This window comes from Meleagris gallopavo, chromosome 5 (assembly GCF_905368555.1).
Source record: "Meleagris gallopavo chromosome 5, MGAL_WU_HG_1.1, whole genome shotgun sequence".
In the NCBI taxonomy this organism is placed as follows: Eukaryota; Metazoa; Chordata; class Aves; order Galliformes; family Phasianidae; genus Meleagris; species Meleagris gallopavo.
Window position 1 is genome coordinate 1,585,142 of NC_139408.1, and position 20,881 is coordinate 1,606,022.

Below are 20,881 nucleotides of genomic sequence, written 5' to 3' on the forward strand. Positions count from 1 at the left end.
TTAGGTACAATGTTTTTGGGAAAAGAAGCTGAAGTGAATGTGGGCAAATCATTAGTGGATATTCAACAGCTATAACGCATTCCAGGGCACGTAAATGATAGCAACAGCAAAACTGCTATATTCTCAAGGATTTATTTTCCATAAAATTGATAAAGAGGAAGACTCTTTGTGACTATCGAGCAGATTTGAATTTGAGAAGGGGAAAGAATTTGCTCAGTGCTGACAGTGTTATCTAGCAAAGTTGCATATCCATTGTGCGACACAATGAAGTTAAGCTCATGTACTTTGCTAGATTGAAGTCTAAGCCTATTACCAAAAACTGAGCAAGTGAAAAGCATGGCGTAAAGGATGGCAGCTTTAGTGTACCAGAGATGCCCAAGGAAATAAAGTGCAAAAACCAGTACTGTAAAGCAGCTGTAGAAAACCAGAGACAATTCACAGAACAGATCTTAGGAGAATTATTTTGCTGCTCTTGGGAGAGTACATCTCAGAATTGCATATGATACTACAGGATTTATCCAGAGAAAGTTTTGCATTTAGGGACGTGTGAGCCTTTAACAGTTTTTGGTGCCTGTACACTACCGTGGGATGTAGAACATGTTACACTGCAAGAAAAACTGATGGGCCGTGTAAGCATCAGAAATACTCTTAGAATTCCTGAGGAAATATTCTGTCTTTTCGTGCTAAAACAAATTGCAGTACTCAGGGTCAAGGATGATGCAACATTACCTTTTAAGATTGGCTGCATCTTTAGTCAGCTTGAAATTCCTATAGTCTTCTCTGGGACTCTTTCCTGCTAAAATTAAAGAATTTTTTAAGCACGGGAGAATCAAGAACTATCTTAGCTGATTACGTGATTTTCGTTACCATCATGGTTAAGCACTTCATAGTTATAAACGTTGGCAGTTTTGCCCCAAGACGGCTAACTGACTACTGAGGCTCAGTAATTCAGTTAGTAACCTCTCGTTTTGCAGGGATATTCTGCTGTCAGTGGTAGACTAACATAGTAAGAAGTCAGTCTCCACTGGGACATGAGCCTGGTATTTCAGAAATCCTGGAAAGCAACATTTTGAAGGATCAGCACTCGGCTAATTATTACATCATTTTATGAGAGTGGCTTCCCTGCAGCTACTGCCTTTCCTCTGAGAATACAGGAGATTCAAGTCAGTATGAATGACCCACCACATACTGTGCTTTTGAGAGAGAACCCGTATATAAGGGTTTTTTCCAAAGTTCCACTTGAGTTTCACTTGAAGTCAGGAAGATGTCTGTAGTAATTCTGTGTGGCTGTTATGAACTGATCAGTCTGAATAAATGGTTATCTCTGTGCGTGGGTTGTTGCAGAGGATAGGAGGCACGCAGGCAGATTAGTAAGGCATAGCCTTTTAGTCACTGTGGCCTGTGTGTCTGGAGTACAAGTAAAGTGGGTTCTATCCATGCTTTACCCAGCAATATTTCACTGCTTCCTGACACGGCTGTATTGTAAGCAGGGTGTGGTTGAAATCTGCCCAGCTGAGGTACTCTGGGAAAAAAGCCAAAGCATCTATACATTAACTGTGAAATTAATTATGTAAATATCTGTAAGAATTCTTCTTATCTGAAGGTAATCTCTGTTTCTGAGGGACACTGCCATGAAACATCTATACAATTCCTATGTATTCTCATCCAAATATTAGTAGTAGTATTAGAGAACAAGTAGTTTGAGCGTCATGTTTAATTAAAATTCCAAACCCTCTCATTATATTCTCTTATAAAGGAAACAACGATTCTAAGGTACTTTCTATTTTCAAAAGACATATTGAAAGAAAACCTAATGTTGTCTCCTTTAAGGATTATTCTTGTTCTTTTTCATTACTATTAGATCCTGAAAGAAGTAAGGATACTGAATTAGGTGACTTGAAAAGATCTAAAATATATCAGTAGCTGCTTCTTCAAAGATGAGACTGAAAAAGCTGCTATGATCATACCTGCAAGAAAAAATGTTATAACACTAAAAAGTTACCAGGTAGAATTTTTACTTGTCTTTCCTCCTTTGTTGTTTTAAAAAAAAAAAAAAAAAAAAATCTTTTGAGATGAAATGTGGACCTAAAAACAGTGAAATTACTCAAGAAATATAGAAGACTTAACCTTTTGACTTCAGCCAAATGTCCCAAAATCTACTGAAAATGTTCAATGTGATTCAGTGAACTGAGATCAAAGCTAACAGCTCATCCACAGCAAAGAGTTGAAACAGCCCTTTTGTCTGAGAAGTTTTCCTACTGCATTTCTATATTCCTTCTCTTCCTTTCTATGACAGCCTCTTCTTTCTCTTAAGCTCAATCTTCCCACAACTTTCCTATCTTCTGTGTTGAAGTTCCTAGGCTGCTGCCAGATTGCTTCTTTCTGAGCTGAGTCAGTCCTTTCTCACTGCAATTCCCAGCAATAAATAAGGAGATTCTGCTTGCAGAAATGCTCTGCCTAGGATGCTGGAATCTTAGAAATACTGCTGCAGTAGGAGATGAAAGAAAAACACAATAAACAACACCCATAAAATAATGTTGTGATGTCTTATACCAGTTGTGAATGCTGAAACGGGTATTTAATATTGCAACTGAGTAAAAGCTTTAGAAATGGTTTGGAGATCATTTGAGAGTTTTCTGATTAAGAATTTAACTGAAGGAAAAGAGAAATCTATTAAAGGTTGGACCTTACTTTTGTGTAACAGGAGTAAATATATTTAGGTTATCACAATTACAAATAGTATCAGGAAAATCTGCTCAAACTTCAAACTAGAGGGAAATAAAGCTGCCGTGTGTTTCCATTCTAATTGAGTAACACCATTAATGAAATGGAAGTGGTGTTTGGAGACCAAAGATTAACAGAGACCTTGTTTAATGGTAATCAAATACTGTATATACTTGTGCATTGAATCAGTTATCATAAGCTCTAAAGTACACACATAGTTTCAGATATAATTGATTGTGTTGCCACTGCTATGGCTTTAAGCTAGCCCTTGTAAAAGAAGTTCTCCTGGTAAAAAGCCTTCTAGCACATAATCAGAGCACTCTGGCCTTTTATTGAATGAATGTACAGGGCAGATCTTAGTCAGCAAAATAATTAAGTAAAAACATCTGAAAGAAAATATTTTGGAGGATCCAGAGAAGTGAAGTTCATTCTTGCAAAGGAAGAATGAACCAGCTCTGTAATTCCAATGGATGCACGCTTCCTCATCTTCACTCCCCTTGTCTATGGAGCTCTTCAAGTAACTCCTGTCTGGAGGTGCTATACAGGTAACATCTGCAAACCATGTCATCATCACTGAAAAACAGCTATGGTGTTTTCTTGTGTGCTAACTGCAAGGGTTTCCAATTAGAATTACAGCTCATCAGGGCTGCCAGCAGGCTTCTGAGTGGTTAAACCTCCAATTTTCATTGAACTGCCTTTAGCTGGTAATAAAAGCTGTGTTTTGAAACAGGCAAACTACATAGTATCAGTAGTTAGTTAAATTCAAGTTGGGTTTTTGCATTCAGGATAATTACATGGAGTAGAATCTTAATTGATTTAGTTGAAATGTGTATTTTATTCACCGAAGTGCTGTAAAATGTCATTCTTTTCTAGAGAGTTCCCTGTTTTTTTTTCCATTTTCTATTTTATTTCTATTTTTTTAAATCTTTTATTTTTAAATTATGTTGTTCTTTTAAGAATAATTAACATGTAAGGAACAAGACAGAAGATGAGTTCTCTGGTTGGAAGCCAAGGAGCTTCAGAGTTTCCATACAAATGGAAAAGCTGTTTAAGAACTAAGCTTGATTCATAATATTCATCTTGTACTGCCAAAAATATTTAGCACGGTGTGAAATGTAGAGAAATATATTGCACTAATTTGTAAGACAGTCATACCAAAGGTCACTGGAATTTTTCCAGCTTCCTATGCCACAGAAGAAGGAGCAAGGAAAGAGCATATTTTTTAAAACATTAACCAAGAAAAGCATATTTTTTAGGACAAGCTGTCTTTGAGAACAACGTGGCACTCTCTAAAGGTGTGGAATCATTCCAAAATAGTAAACACATCAGCCATGTCTAAGGAGAAGTACAAAATAATTTGGGGGTGGAAGAGCTGTGGGGAAATGGAAACGTTATATTCTTTAAATCTCCTTGCATGAATGAAGTTGTAAGTATTAATTAAATTAAATTATTAATTTAAATGGTAGTATAAGGACATCTTTTAACTATTTTTTAAATATTTGTTTTTTAAATTCACAGGGTATCATAGGTGCAGTCTGAACCTGGCCTCAATTTTATGTGGTATAGTGAATCTATTAGTGTTAAGAATTCAGGCTATTGCTATCCAGCAAAACAAGTAAGAACATTAAATATTTTAAATGCTCCAGCAGTCTCCTCAGTTACATTTGTTATATTCATGATAAAATGTAAAGGTGAGAAAAAAAGACTGTTTGGCCTTCTGTCTGCTTCATCATGCAGGCACGTCTGACAGCAAAATTATCTGCCTATTATGCCCAAGCTTGCTTGTCCAAGGGGTGCTGTTTAGCTAGAGGCCTAATTTGCAGCTGATCAAATATATGGACATGTCATTGTTTTTTGATGATGCGGAAAAAGTAATTATTGATCTCCAGTTGCAAAAGCAATATTCGGAGTGATAAAAGGGATTTTAAGACATTCGATGACAGAAGTTATCACATGCAGCAAAAATAATTCTCTAAATTGTGCATGTTTAAAATCTTCTAAAAAAAAAAAAAAAAAGACTTTTCTATTCAAAATAATCAGCAGTTGAAAACATGACACGTGATCCATCTTCCAACAAACTTACTGTAGTCTTTTCAGGACACAAGTGTCTAGGGGAGGTCTGGAATACTGCTTGAGAGTTCGTACTTCCAAATCACAGAATCGTTTCAAAGTTTGTATCTCAGATGGCAGAGTATCTGCCACTCAGGGTTCTTGCAGTGTAAGTATGGGCAAAGTGATTTGACATCCCCCTCTGTGAGGAAGCCTAGACTTAAGTTGCCAACTGCAGTAAGAAAGTAGAGAACAAAACACACAGAGTATAATTAGAAATTACTGAACTTATTGTTGACTACCTCTATCTCTTCTTTTTTTATGTTTGCCTTTTTCCAGCATTCATTTTTGATGATAATGGAAAATTCTTTAAAAATATATATATATTATCCCATGAAAAAAAAGTAAATGCATTCAAGTAGAAAAGGAAAACGTATTGATCAATGTGCAGGTAGACTTTACTTGTCTGTCACCTCACAACAAAGAAATGCATTTTTATTGCATGGCCAGACAGTTCCAAGTGCTCTTGATTCTTCTTTATAGCATTTATAAAATTTTAGTACAGTTATGAGAATAAAATTGGATCTCATAATTCACACAAGATCTTGAAGGGCAGGAATCTATACATTTTAAAATCATTATTTAACAATGCATTCTGATAAAATGTGTGTTTCTTCTAATTTCTTTGACATTTTTAACAGTATTTGTTCCTTCTTTGGACAGGTGAGAATTTCATCGGTATTCGTTTAAAAAGTAATTTGATTTATAAAATCAGAACTAATAATTGGCATTATAAGTTAGAACTTAGAAGCACATTGTTATAAGAGACTTAAAAATTAAGGTAGATCTCTGTATAGTTGATGTCACCTGAACTATCCTGTGCAATGGACAGCTTTCAGGAAGTTTGCTGTTCTGGTTAAGCGTAAAGAAAGGAACTATAACTAAGAATTTGTGTAATCTATCTCAAAAAACAGTTGTGAATCGGGTATGTGCTGAATTGTGTACTAAGTTAATTGTAGAGATGTGAAAATTCACCAGTAGTAAGAGACAGAAACACTAGGAAGGAAGCGCATCTGCCAGCAGCACAGCTAACAGTGGTTCCTCCAGAGGAACACTGGCAGTGTGCAGCCCAGCGCAGACTTTCTGAGTAGCCCCTGGGGGTCCTGTCTCTGTTTGCTGTGATGCATCTGGAAAAGATCGGTCTCACAAGTGAGGTTTTTCAAATAGGTACCTCGGGTGGTGCGAGTGTCTGCTTATGGTGAAGTTTTGAAGTCTCTATCACAGCTCCTGTCCGGAGTTTTGAAGATTGCTGTAAGTGTTTAAATGTTCAAGAATGTATGTTTTGTGAAAAACAAAAGGGGTATTCTAACGTGGAAAAATGTAAGTCGAATAGGGTGAATTATGCCTTTTACCTAGTATTAAGAAACGTTATTCATTTTAATTTGGTTTTAAGTCCTTTGAAATCCTTTAGAACTACCTAACATTCACAAAGATAGCCCTAGGAGGAGAGGTATACAATGTTTTTTTTCCTGCTAGAATACATAAATGCCTCCCTCAAGCTAGCCAGAGAAAGCTAAATAGCTGAAGATTCATCGATGAAAAAGAAAAAAAGGGAAGAAGCATTATAAAGTCATCAGCATCATATCAAAGACTATTTTCAACTTAGAGGTGCTAGGCATGGTCCCTTGCCAAAAGTAGATTAGAAATGGCACAGTTAAGTCAACTATACTGTGACATTGTAATAAAAACAAACCTGTTCTTTTTTCAAATTCAGATTCATGGCTCTGCCAACATCCTCCATTACAAATTTCAGGAACAAATAAAGAAAAAAAAAGACTAATCCTGAAGAAACTTCTCTAACCTCGTTTTTATACTTTATGAAAATATATACAGAAGAAGGGCATGTCCAAAATAAGAGCAAACACAGGAATTAGAAAAAAAAAAAAAATACACATTTAGTGCAGTGGTAGGTGCTCAGATACACCTGCCTATAACTGCTTTCTAATCACAAGTTTTCCAGTTTTGCTTAATTCAATTTGAGTTGTTTAACTATTTTTCTACCGTTTTATTTTCTTCTTTGATTATGAATTTTCTCAAAGTCTTTAGTTATTATGAGAAAAATAAATAAGTATGACATGATATGTCCTTAAAGTAAACACTAAATAACTGGAACGGAGCTGAAATGTGCTAAGAGAATAACGTAGCTAATTTTATGCAGTAAGAAGAAAAAATCCACATAGATTAACACAGATTTTAATGTAGCCTCGATGAAGCTTTTCCAAACACACAAAAGGCTTGGCTCAAAGCTATGGCTCTTTGGTTTGTATTATTTAGTATGATTTCAGCAGACATGAATCCATAGTCTAGACAAGTTATGTTTGATTTTAAATAGTTTTGATCTCATTATTTTACATTTTGGTTAAAGTTTTGACAGTATATCAGAAAAAAATAATAGAAAGGGAACAAATACGAAGTTCTTAAAAGTCCCTTTGATTCATGCTATGTCAGATCCCATTATTAAAGTATTAAAGAGAAATCATTTCCTACAGAAAAAAAGCTACACTTGATGCCCACAGTGTTCTGTTGCGTAGATAGCAGCAAGCAGGCATTGCTAAGTGCCTGATCTTTGAACTGGTACAAGATAATTGAAGTTGATGGGGGTTATTCTAATGTAACTGAGAGGAGAGTGAGGCCCAGTCTTCTGAATTGTCAGTTCTAAAGATCATGAATGAGAGTAGTTTTAATAACAGGACTTTCTGTAATGAAATATAATTCGGATTTTTCCAGGAGGCTGAGCCCTCTGATAGACAAGATATTTCCTGAAATTCCCCAGGCGTATAACTGGAAACGTTATATAGAGGTGATAGGAGGAAACATGGCTTCTCATTTTGGAAAACTTTCGCTTGCATTCTTATTAAAACACGTAATTTCAAGATAATGATGTCGAGATTTGTGCGAATCACAACATCCTTTTATTGGGCATTAACAGTTCTACAAGGCTGATATAATATTGCACTACAGATATCTCTGCAGAAAATAGGAGCCATCAGTACCTATCAAATAACCTTTGAGTTGAAGTATGGATGAATTTTTAGAGGTACAGCCATGAGGAGTGGGCAGCGAAGACCTTGGCACATGTATGTGCTTTTTCAAGGCTGTTCTCCGTGTATTTTACTTGATCAGTTAAATAAAATGAATTAGTTAAAAGATTGACTTCCACCAGAAAGTGAATGCAAGTGTATGATTTGCTGTCAGTGGAATTGAATCAGGAACACGCTTATAAGTTTGACTGAATCATAGTCTTACAACTTCATTTTTCACGTGCATTAATTGAACGATATCATTTAGTGACTTTTAAAGTAACCATACACGATATGCGCTGTTTAATTAATGAAGGAAAATGAATTAAGTCTTTGATATTTTTCATGTAACAATTCTGCAACAGTAGTTGTAATTTGAAATCCAGTTCAATAAATGGCAGGGTTTTTTCTTGGTTCATTGGGTTTAGATCTGGTTCTAGAAACAGTTTCACTGAAATTAGTTCATACTATGTAAAACACATACGTATGTCCCTCCACAGCTAGTGCCTGTGCTAGGAGGCCAAATAATGAGTTAAACAAACTTGGCACAGGTACTGAACTTACAAAGAAATGTCAGTGTACATCTCAAAATCCCTCGTGTGCTATGATTAATGCAGGAACGGTGTTAAAATAGAGGAGTCATTGTAGCCAGACAGCGAGGTGTTTGGCAGAACCTCTGGTGGGCTTTAATACACTGTGTGCTTTTACTGTACTGGACTATTTTGCAGCAGTAATTTCATGGAAACCTTAAATACAAAGAAAAACCCCATGCCCTAGGAAGCTGTGGCTTCTTGTACTTCTTTTTTTTTTTTTTTTTTTTCTTAGTGAAATCATAAAAATAATTCATCAGGTTCAAGCAGAAATTGAACCTTTCTTCAGAGTTCCCGCTGCTCTGACTTAAGGTATGATTCTGTAGCTCTTTATGTAAATACAAAACCTTAACATCTTGGCATGTTTAATACATGTGCAACAGAATATGTATAACAGGAATTCTTTGTTTTATTTGACCTATACAGTAGCTTTAATTAATTAAATCTATTGCTTCAAAAATGCAATTAGAACTTGTTTTTGATATGAAATAGCTTGTACTGTAAAAAGAGCATGCTCTTGGTCATAGTTACCTACCAGAAGTTGGTGAACTGTGCCAACTCCTTCCTATATTTTTGTTACTACTTTGTTATGTTAATGATGCCCAAATAGGCAAAGATTAGTTTCTTCCATTTCGTTCCATTTGAGTTTAGAGGTTTCACCATAAGATTATCTATAGTGTTATTAAGAAATACTTCAGTTATTAAGAACACAAGAAATGTACTCGTGCATTTCTGAGACATTTATCTTACCACTGGAGAGAGAATACAACAATTCTACAAGCATATTACATGTAAATATTATTGAAAATAACTATTGGGAAATAGTATTCTCCACTCCAGTGTTTTATTTTATTTATTTTTTATAACAGCACACACAAAATGCCAAGAATGCTTAGAACTCAATAATGTGACACCAGTCCCTTCTTTCGTAGTCCTTAAGATACAAAATAATGATCGTTATAGATTTTTGCCTTGTGCTGACATCTAAGACTCGCATGGAAAATACAAAAGAGCAGCCCATGATAATAGCTTAAAGAAAAGAGGCTTTTAAAAGCAACCTTCTAAAACAAAACAAAACAAAAAGCTACTGTTAGGAGCCAAAACAAATCCTTAATTTAATTGCCATGCGAAGAACAGGGAGGCTCTGCCATGCTGTGCTCCTTGTAGCTCAGACAGCTGCAATGTTTAAATAACCTTCACATTTAAGATGTTGTTTTAACAGGAGTGTGTCCCAGGGCCCAAACGCTCTGCATGGTAGGATACAGACTAAGCACAGCTCTAGAGAGCATCTCTTTGGAGGCCAGCAATGAGGAACACGCTGTGCGTGTATGCAGTGTTGTATCGGTTATCAGGGCTCTCCAGGATCTTGTTCCCTTACTTCTCACGTCTCAAGCTTTTTTTTCCCTTCTTTATTCTCTCTTAATGTAGGCAATTGACAAAGCCAAAATCTGACCTGCAAAAAGAAGAATATAAGGAAGGTAAGCAGTTGTAATTCACTAGAATTCTTATTTGGCCTGGTTTCTGAGGAGGATGGCAATTGTTCACTTTGTCTATTTCACTTGGCCCCAGAACTTTTGGAACTCATCAGCCAAAATTAATATGTTTCAAAGACAGTGAATTTTGTATGGACTTTATGCAAATAGGAAGATATTCTTCCCACTTGCTTTCAAGGAATTAATAGAATGCAGTGTGAATTTCAGCTAGTTCTTAAGCACTGAGGAATCTGATCCTTACCTCAGGTTTCTCTTTTGCATGGGGTTTCTGGAGTCTGCAGGACACAAAATAATTGACAGTTGTTCTGGCAAATATGTGGGACTACTACAGTATTACAATATATGTAATTTAAAAAGCAGTTTTGTCAGGAGATGCACAAATGCGCTGGTCCCACATCACAGCCTGATTTAGTGATAGGATGAGAGGGAACGGCCTCAAGTTGCACCAGGAGAGGCTCGGGTTGGATAATAGGAAGAATTTCTTCTCTGAAAGAGCAGTTAGGTGCTGGAATGGGCTGCCCAGGGGGCTGGTGAGTCACTACCCGTGGAGGCGTTCAAGGAACGTTTAGGTGTTGTGCTGAGGGACGTGGTTTAGTGGGAAATACTGGTGATGGGTGAGCAGTCGGACTGGAGCATCCTGGAATTCTTTTTGCATATTTGCTTTCTTCCCCACAGGCTCATCAAAAGTTCTCTGACCAACTTTTTGTTTCCCACTCTCACCGTTCTGCTCCAGCCTCGTCCCTCGGAGGGGAAGGACAGCGGGGAGCGGATGCAGGGCGGCAGCACGGGCACGAGGCCCAGCGCTGCTGGTGCACGGAAGGATTTGTGTTTTCCCCCGTTAGTTAGGGTCGGTTCTGCAGCGACGCTCCGGGCACGAGCAGGCTGCCGCGCGGCCCGCCACGCGGGGTTCCCGCCGCCGCCGCCGGGTGGCGCCTCAGCAACGGCAGCCGCCTCCCCCGGTCCCCTCGGCGGCGCCGAGGCGGGGCGGCCCGCGGGGCTCAGGTGAGCCGGGCTGGGCTGGGCTGCCGCGGACCGCGGCCCAGCCTCGGCACCCCGGAAGGCGGCCCGAGGGGCAGGGCGGTGCCCTGGAGAAAGGTTGCGGAGGTTCCAGATGGACTCCCGTGCAGCGCTCGGAGCTGGCACGCTGTAGCTGCGGCGACGTCCCGTTTCCTGACACTTTGTACTGGCCTCCTTCTCTCACAGGTGAGTTGTGCGCCGTTACCTCGGCGGCGGGTTTGAATTCCGCCGTCTCCCGTTCCTGCTGCTCGGAGGGCTTTTCCTGACTTGCTAATCCGTGTGTGCTTCTTGAGAGGTTGTCTATAGTTCAGCCTGTAGAGTGCTGGGCTTCACCTACCAGAGATGCTGTGAAGGCTGGAAGGAGTCTGTAAGTGTTTCTAATTAATAGAAGGAGAAGAAGTCTGTATTAAAATTTGCAAATTGGCTACGCGTTTAAAGCTGAGATAAATTTGATTTTGCTGGCTTCACCCAAGTGAAATAGGTCACTGTTGCACTTTGGTGGGCTTTTTTTCATCCCTTGATGACACTTTGCAAAGCTTGAGGAGAGACTTTATACGCAGCTCTAGTATACTTTATTATTAAAAAAAAAAGTCTATGTATGTATGTTCTCTAAAGGAAAGGAGTAATAAAGATGAAGAAACATGAAACTATCTGCAGGCTGCACAGCTTGGGTGGAAGCACCCGAGTTGAAGTCAGAAATGCTGTGCACAATGTAATGTAAAATATATCTATTTACTCTGCAGCGCTGGGTGAGCTGTATCAGCAGAGTGGGGTATGAACATCTCCAAGTGAGTGTTTCACTGTTCTCAAAGAAGTTTTTGTCACTGTCAGGTATTCTGCAACTTCTGTATATGGCTGAGCTGTTCTTGCTAGATATGGTTGGATGAGGAAATTAGCTTTGGCCCATGCCGTGCAGACCTTTAAAAGAAAAGGCCTGAGGGGGAGATTTTATTTAATAAACCTTCACGTCCTTGCATAGCAATCTAGTGCTTCGTGTGTCCAGAAAAGGGCTTGTGCAGCTCTGAAAGGCGTTGCTCACTTTGCCAAGGGAGGTCCTGCTCTGAGGTAGGTCAATGGTGGCACATCACTCTTGTCCTGTGGGGGTAGGAGTGGATGGAGAGCCTGTGCAGCTCTTCTGATCTGGGGCCATGCTACGTTGCACACTGCAGCTGTCTTTGCAGTCCTTTGTGGTTTGGCTAGCGCACTTTATCTGTTGCAGGGCAGCTAACTGCTATTTCACGATCTGTATGACAACAGGTGGGTGTCAGGAAGGGATGCTATTCAGCAGAGTGTTAAGTGTTCAACTTAATGCAGGGTTCCTGTCTTTTGCTTGTTTATTTATGTCCTCTGCTATTTCTTTATATTTGCTGAGTCAATTTGTCTCCAGTCATTGTAACCAACAAAGGATATCTGAATGACAGTAATGGAGGCTGTTTGCTTCACAAAAATGTGTCACCTGTTAGTAGCACGGGTTACTGAACGTCAGCATAAGAAGTGTGAGTGATAAAAGAGGCTGAATGCACTCGCTTTTCATATAGGTGGGTTGTGATGGCATTAGGTACTCTTTAGAAGATCGGTTTTAGGATAAACATAGCAAGAGGATACTGTCTCCAAACATCTTGTCTATGTAGAGATATTGGCATCAAATGAGGAAAGAATACGGAAGAGAATAAAGTGGGCGCTGCAAGCCTGTCCCAGGAAATAGCAGACAAGCATGCAAGCTATGCTAATTAGTACTCTGAGAGGATCTATTTTTCCCCCTTTTACAGTAGCTGATGGCAAACAATGAGCCTAGTTCTGTTCCCTCACCCCAAGGGTTTGTATAAATATATCCACACAGCTTGACTCTGGTTTACTTTTTCCCCCCTCTGTTCTTTATATTTAGTCTATTTGTAACTCTGACATTTCGCTAGGACTTCTATTGCTTCTCTTCCATCTGTGTTTTTATTTGGAGTTATCTCCTTTTCCTCCCCTACATCCTCTATAAAGATTTTAATTAGTGTCTTGCTAGTTTTTGCTCTGTTAGTTTCCTTTTCTTGTAGAGAGTTAAGTTGGATGAAAAGAAAGCTACTAATTTGTCTGTGCTTTCTCCTATTTTGTGTCATTTTGTTCTGCTAGACAAGCTATCTTTGATTTAGTGGGGTTGGAGTATGAGTGCATAATAGATTATCTGTCACTGGCCCAAATCAATCATGGTTAACAGTGTATTGACAAGAGCATATAGCAAGTATCCTTGACCTGAGGTTGAAAATACCTGTTATCAACGTCGTGTGGCTCTTGCTGCTGCTTGGCCTGAACTCTGAGACAGAGTTTTCCGTATCAGCTTTTCTTACTCTCCTGTATTCTGCTATATGTTCTTATTTTCCCATGTTCTCCTTATTCTCCCCGTATTCTGGCTTTCTTTCTTCGAGCCTTTTTGAGCTATAGTAGACAACCTCATTCACTGATGGAGCACAGAAGAGCCCAACTCAAATCCAAGAGTTCTTAAAATAGAAACTTGTGTGCTTTAGATACGAGTCACCATTTAAATGTTGGGGTTACAGTAAGATTTTCGCTGTAGTTTTGCTGCTGTTTAATTGCTCAGGCGAGGTCGGTTGGTTTTTTACGTATTTATTTGTGGTAACTGATACTGTACGTTGTTGGAGGGAGGAGGTTGAATTGGTCTTGCTATTATTGTGGTTCCTTTGTTCATCTTAAGCACTGATGCTTAAGCATTTCATTCACGTGACCATAGGCGCTCCTAATAGCATTTATTTTTATTAATGATGTAGCAAAATGTTCCTGCTGTTCGTTGTATAACACTTGCTCTGTATTACTTCCTGCTGGAAGAGAAGCGTATTTTCCCTTCTTAATGGAGATGTTTAGTTCTTTGCCTTGTGATTCTGTGCAAATGAGGGCGCTGAGCTACTTGTAAAGCAGTCAGGAGATGGCAGGGTCAGCCTGAACCTTTGTTCTCAGTTGCAAACATACAGGTGAGATGTTCACAGTGTTATTGTTGGTTACATCTGAATTCAGAAATCAGAATGTTGATTATATTTGAGCGAATGTATAAAAAGCACAGCTGAATTTTTTGATGCTTAAGTTCAGTATTGGCTGAAGAGCTTATTTTGGGACTGCTTGTATCTTTACAAAGACAAAATGGTGATGCAGAGTAAGTAAAGTAATTACTGGCAAGTGAGAAATAAAAGACTTGGAGGAAGATTATTGATGTACTTTGCTACTTCAAGAAAAATGTGTTTGGTAAGCTTCCAGGCAAGCAATGTCTGTGCTCAAGTTTGGCTTGCAATTTATGGACAAATGAAAATATATTCTGCCTACAGTGTAACTAGATCATCTTTATCTTGCTTATCAAAACATGCATATATTCATGCAAGAATGACAGAAATTCTACTGGAATGCATTTTTTTTCTTTGCTGCTTTTTAAAAATGAAAATACTTTATCAGACTGTCTCATAGGCCTGGCATCTGAGCACCTTCTGGTAGCATAATCCACGGTGTGCTCTCTTGTCTGCTTTTTATCTCTCGAAGAAGGACGATAAGCTTTTTGAGGAGGAAGGTGAAATGTTTTCCTGTGTGGGCCGAATTGTAAATACATGGTGTGAGAGGGCAGGATAATAGTTTGCTTTCCAGATGAGTCAGCACTGAGGAGATAGATGATGACTCTTGATTCCTGCTTTTTTATTTTTGTTTCAATTATTTGTGTGGCCTGTGTAACAAAGAGAAGCTTGGGGCACGAAGTGAAAAGCATGGCACTCTTGGTCCACATATAGCTTCTTGTTTCTCTCACGTTTGTTGTCACATCAGCTCTTCCATGCACCATTTCTCCTTTGGAGAGTTCACAGCGCTCTGCCTAGTCTATTCCTCAGGACTTGAGTTTGGGCACGAGAAGCAAGATTGCCAAAGATATGAACAAATGCTGATTCTTCGCAGACTGAACTCAAAGGGCAGTAACAAAATAGTGCTCCTTTGTCATCCTTTGGGTTTGGGTTCTGAATTTTGGGAGTTCTTTGTTTCATCAGAGTTTGGAGAGGGATGTGACACTATTGGAACTGAAAGAGGAATTGATAACATTTCCAGATTTTCTGTCTTCTGACCTAGAAAGAGAGCTACTTTATGAAGATACTAGCTTTCTTTAACCGTAAGCGTGAGGCTTGATTCTGGGTTTCATCTCCACTGATGCGTTTTGAGCTGTGTTCTGCTTCGCCCCTTGCTGATTTAGGGCAAAACTGAGGTTTAAAAATCAAACGAAACGAAGCTCTAGATAGAGTGAGGCCACGGTAGGGATTTATAGCTATGTGTATTTTCCATTTTCGAACTGCTTTCCTTTAAATGTTTCTGTGTAAATGTCTGGCATAGAATATATTGTATTACGAAGGAAATGTAAGCTGTCTGCCAAAAGAGATGTAACTTCAGTTAAGAGAAAAACTTATATGAAATTTATGTATATGGTTGTGGATGCTCCCTCCCTGGAAGCAGTCAAATCCAGGCTGGATGGGGCTGTGAGCAACCTGGTCTAGAGGGGAGGTGTCCCTGCCTATAACAGGGGATTGGAACTACATGATCTTTAAGATCCCTTCCAACCCAACCCATTCTGTGTTTCTATAAACAACTTTAAACCAAAAGTCTTTCTGGCTGTGCGGGGGAGGAGAACCAAAACAAATGCGGTGAGCAAAAAAGAACCAAAGAACAACAGTGAGTGAACAGAGGAGTTGTTATGAAGTCACTGTACTTCTGTAAGCAGATGGCCACAGTGCCTACTTAAAAACATTGCCTCGAAGTTCAGACACGTTGCCTTTGCCTCTGTTGCCTGCCCAGCTGCTAGCATGTCCATTGTTTTAAGCCTCTGCACTGGGCTTGGCATTCTTGGGTTGTTTTTTCGCTATTAGCTTTCCGTTAACGGTTCAGTGTTTTCTACTGCTAACACCTGCTGAAGTCTCTCAAGTGTGAGGGTGGAAACCAGCTGATTATGAAGAAGCAGTGTGGGCTGCTGGCATTCCCAGCGCAAGGTCTAGCGGCGAGGAGATGGGATGGTTTGGGGTCTCTTCTTGTGGTGGTTAAATGGCAAGACTTTCTACATCTTCATTTCCAGCTGGGTCACTGGGATTCTGAACTATGTACTTCAGCATAGCTTATGGATTTTAAACCTGTCACATTGCACTTCTATTATAGATATGGCACTGCACTTGCAAGCTATTTTCTTGATCTTTTGCCAGCAAGGCTTTTGTAGCAGTCCTTGGAAGATATACTGTGGCAGTTCCCTTTTACAGTATCTATCATTAACACCTCTTTGGCATCTGTAAGAGTTTCTTCTTTGCTGGAGATTGGAGGAGTTGATTAAGCGACCCTTTGCTGTCCGCAGGCAATTTCTCAGATTTTCACCGTGTTTCAAATTTCCCTTTCCTAGCAAAGGTCCTGGAGACAGGTTGTGGCAGGGCAACTGCTGCCCTTGCTTTCATGGTAATAATAAACTGTTTGAAACATTTCAATCAGGCCAAAGCAGTGAGACAGCTTTAATGAGGATTTGTAGTGACCTTCTGTTTTATAGTAGGTGGATTCTGGCACATTGTCAATTTTGATTCTTACTGATCTTCCAGTGGCTTTTGATACTAGAGATCATAAGTTTATCCTAAAATACCTGTAGAAGATTCAGAGCCCTCCGGGCATCGCTCCGACTTTGCTTCGTTAGTATTTGCCTCAGCAGTGTCATTTTCTCATTGTAAATATCTCCTTTTCTGATACTGCCCTGGTGAACTGCTGGGTTCTCAGGGCTATGAAGTGGGAGTGTCCCAGGTTTCCCGTGTGTGTGTATTGGCTGCAGCACGCCTTCCCCAGTCACACGTAATGGCACGAAGGAAGTGCTTGGATGCATTTGTTTCACACAAGTATTTGTGTGTGTGACAGCAGTGCCCGCCTGCCAAAATTTAGTCTGTGTATTGCGAAAGTAAATGCAAACACAATGAGCTTATGACTCCCTGTTGTCTCCTTTTGATTGTATTGTTTTAGTCTTGTTTCGGTATCTTAAATCACAGCGGCGGCCTGGGCATGGGGAGAACTGTAGGCTGTTTCTGGTTACTCGTGTGGTGCTGGCGAAGGTTTTCTGGATGCCAAGAGGCAATGTCAACAGACTGCTCTTGCCATTTCAGGTAGTGGTGACAGTAAGTCTTCCAGATGTCAAAAGTCAGCTAAATCATCAGGTTTTCCTGTGTCAGAGGAACTTTACTCATGGGACATCTGCTGGAGGCTTCTGCCTCGTTCTTCAAAATCAAATATTCAAGATATGCTATCTTTATATTTAGAAGGAAGAGTGGTTTTTTTGTTGTTGTTTGTTCGTTTTTTAGAGTTAATCTGATGTAATTGTTCTATTTCTCTGTACTTCCAGTTATTCTTCCAGTGATTTGAGGTAGAGTTAATTTTGTATCGAAGATGCCAGTAGTTAGATAAGGAGCTACCTCTGGGCTGGATGTCTAGACTGTGGACTTCTGTCTGTAGAAAGACAGAATAAACCTGTATCGTGATTCATTTTATCCGTAGGTGGGCTTATATGGTGCAGATATTTAAATCATATATTTGTGAATTGCTGTGTTGTTTCGGTTGTTAAACACTTGGCCTCAGACAAGGAGCTGAACCATTGCAGTTTGGAGGGTGGGTGTAAATAGAAGGTTATGATCTGAACAGATGTAAGCTTGGTATGCAAAAGCAGAGAAAAAGGCAAAGTGCCAAAGAATCCCCAAGTAGATTGTGCAGTGTCTGCGTGTCACAGGCTCGTTAGTAGTACTGCCTTTGGTAACCTTGCCCAGGCATGGCGTGCAGCACAGCTGTCAGGGGGATGTCCTGTGGGGTGGAGCACTGGTCCCTGTGGATGGGGTTGGGAAAAGAGATGAGAACTTGATCCCCAAAGGCCTGTTGTGTTGCAATGCAGAGGTCAGAACAAGACCCAAAGCATGGAAGGTACTTGTATTGTTGCTGACTGTCTCGGTTTCATTTCTCCCCTGCCACTCATGCAGTGGATTACTAACACTGTGACTGAGCTGCTGGTTCGTTGTGCTGTCCATTCAATTAAACTGTCTCTGTCCATCTTAGAAGAAGAGCTAGTTGATAATTTACCTTGTGATTTGGTGTATGTATCCTCAAATTGTACCTGCCTATTTGAATCATGTTTCACTTTGAAATGATTTCTAAGGTCTCTTATTCACAGCCTCTGTGGATTTCACTGTGGCAGCTAAATCTGACAGGAGTTATGAATTGGAGCCCTTCACCACCACAGTTCAGTCCAGGGTATTAAAGTGAACTGAAATCAATAGTGGTTTACATTATAATGTGCCTGGCTCTGAACTGGAAACTGCAGAATAGGTACATCGCTTGTTTTGCTCTTCTGCTAGAAGGCAGCAGCCTCTGGCAGGAGAAGGGGTGGTCGACATCAAGAAAGATCTTGAACCTTGCTAATATGACTTGGAAGAGCTCATGTGGAAATGTTATTCCTAGATAGTTAGCTTTTTTTCTGTGTCGCCTGTTCACTTTTTCCATCTGTGCTTTGGATTATATTTGCCACATGCATTAACTTTGCATGTGTTTCTAATTTACCTAGTTTCTTCAAATTTTGTAATCTCATGCATTTTTGCCGTTTATCTCAAATTGTTACCAGCTGTAAAGAGCATGAGTATGTTTTTTTCACACTGTAGTCCTAATTGCAAGTGAAAATGCTAACTGAAACCAACAGGGCAACCCTCCTATTGCTACAGGAGACAAGTTCTGCATTTAATACCCTACTTCAAATCGGTTGCTATTCAGTGCTAGAGCTATGATCTGTGTAATTCACTGTTCTGTCTCCTCCACTTGCTATGAGTAGATGAGGATAGCAGCTTGCTTAAATGCACAGTTTCTAGACATATAATGTTTTCAAGTTACTCTTTGTTCCCAGTTTGATCTAGCTAGGTAGACTTCTCGTTCCTTTTGTCTAAGTAGTTGTAAAGGAGATGGTAGTATTCGAGGCTTTGCTGAAAAACAAAAATAAAACTAAAATGCTATGTTAGGTGAATGTAATCTCATCTGACAAAGAAAATGCATTACTCATATAATTAGGCTTGAAGTAGTCCCTGTAAACCAGTGGTATCCAGTAAGTCCTGCTTCTTCCCCGGGTTCTTTTCAAGCTTGAAAGGCTATGAATGTTCTTCCTACGTAATGATGCTTTCATAATTGAAATTAGCAAGAGCATGCCTGTCTTTTTACTTTTGCCAAGCAATGCTTTATTGTCTTATTTTCTATTTTCTTGGTCTCTCTGATCTTTCCTTTCAAAAATTATTGTCAGTGCTGTGGTAAGTGTGGTGGCAGCTTTCTTCTAGAGCCAGATGACGTGGGTATCTGAACCAGTAGGTATGCTTATGCTCTATTTTCAAGCATCACCTTACTTGCTCTTTACTGTAGTTGCTTTTGATGAATCCAAGACACTGTGATTTGGAAAAGAACTGCGCGGTGATTTTATGTCCTATTTATTTCCATGAAGCAGAAAGACAGCAGCTAGCCTTATCACCTGAACGAAGCGCTCATAGTGCTCACCCCCTCCCCCAAGGCTACAGTCACTTTGTGTTAAGTAGTGTATTGATTACAAGATTACAGCTCTTTGTATACAAAAAGCGCGTGGTCATGGACCTTCAGATTTCAATTGCCTATTTATCTCTGGAAAATGCTGTATGTTCACAAAACTGCTTGGGGTGGTGTGGCATAGCTTAAGGGAAATGAATGGCCTGAGAAGCAGATACATGCTCTTCTGTGGACTCTGCTCTTTCGTAGCCCCCTGTGCCTTAGTGTGTAACAGCAGAAAAGGAGGCACGTCTTTGCCTCTTATCACTGATGCACTGTGATGTTTCATTCCTCCCTTTCCTTTTCCTCTAAAATCATGTTTTACAAATGACAGAGTAAAACCATTTCCTATACAGCTTGACAAAGCCTGGGTTGTGGAGCATCTTGTGTGTGGATCAGCACTGACACGAGTATGCATAATCTGCAACAGGCTGTGGTTGACTTCATCTCTAGTTACAATCTCTTCTACTTGGCAGGTCGCTCTATGGATAAGTATGGCTGCCTCTCAGATGGTGTAATATTTTACACTATGGTGAATTAACGTAACATCCCATTGTTGTTCTGAGAGTGCCTGCCTTGTATTCTTTAATGTGTTCTGAGGTCTATCTGGCTGCAGCAGTGTATCTATTTTACTTTAAAACAATAAATTCCATATTTTGTGAGTAACTTTAGACACTTTGAGGAATTACATTAGTTAGTTATTACTGACCCACTCTAGTTCTCAATTTGTAGTAAGTTGGTTATAGAATCATAGAATGGCCTGGGTTGAAAAGGACCACAGTGATCATCCAGTTTCAACCCTCTGCTAAGTGCAGGGTCTTTAGGCGACCTGTTCCACTGCCTCACCACCCTCTGTGTGAAAAAGTTCCTCCTAATATCTAACCTAAACCTCCCCTGTCTCAGTTTAAAACCATTCCCCCTCGTCCTATTGCTATTCATCCTCATAAACAGCCGTTCCCCCCTTGTGTTTATACGCTTCCTTCAAGGACTGGAAGACAGTAATGAGGTCTCCCCAGAGCCTTCTCTTTTGCAAGCCGAACAAGCCCAGTTCCCTCAACCTTTCCTCATAGGAGAGCTGCTGCAGCCCTCTGATCATCTCGGTGCCCTTCTCTGGACCCGCTCCAAGAACTCTGCATCTTTCTTGTGCTGGGGTCCCAGGCCTGGATGCAGCGCTGCAGATGGGGCCACACAAGAACTGAGTAGAGGGGGACGATCACCTCCCTCTCCCTGCTGGCCACCCCTTTTTTAATGCAGCCCAGAACACAGCTGGCCTTCTAGGCTGCAAGCGCACACTGCTGGCTCATGTCCAGCTTCTCATCCACCAGGAGCCCCAAGTCCTTCTCCACGGGGC

General features: G+C 40.0%; 1 protein-coding gene across 1 annotated transcript in view; it reads left to right on the forward strand.

The window, feature by feature from the left end:
* MPPED2 (metallophosphoesterase domain containing 2) overlaps positions 1-20,881 on the forward strand; it is a 195,418-nt gene that overhangs the window by 10,576 nt on the left and 163,961 nt on the right. Inside the window, exons 6-9 of the mRNA XM_085223873.1 lie at positions 1,862-2,005; positions 6,001-6,084; positions 9,872-9,921; positions 10,612-11,139. The gene's annotated coding sequence lies outside the window, so the exon portion shown is untranslated. The remainder of the gene's footprint in view (positions 1-1,861; positions 2,006-6,000; positions 6,085-9,871; positions 9,922-10,611; positions 11,140-20,881) is intronic.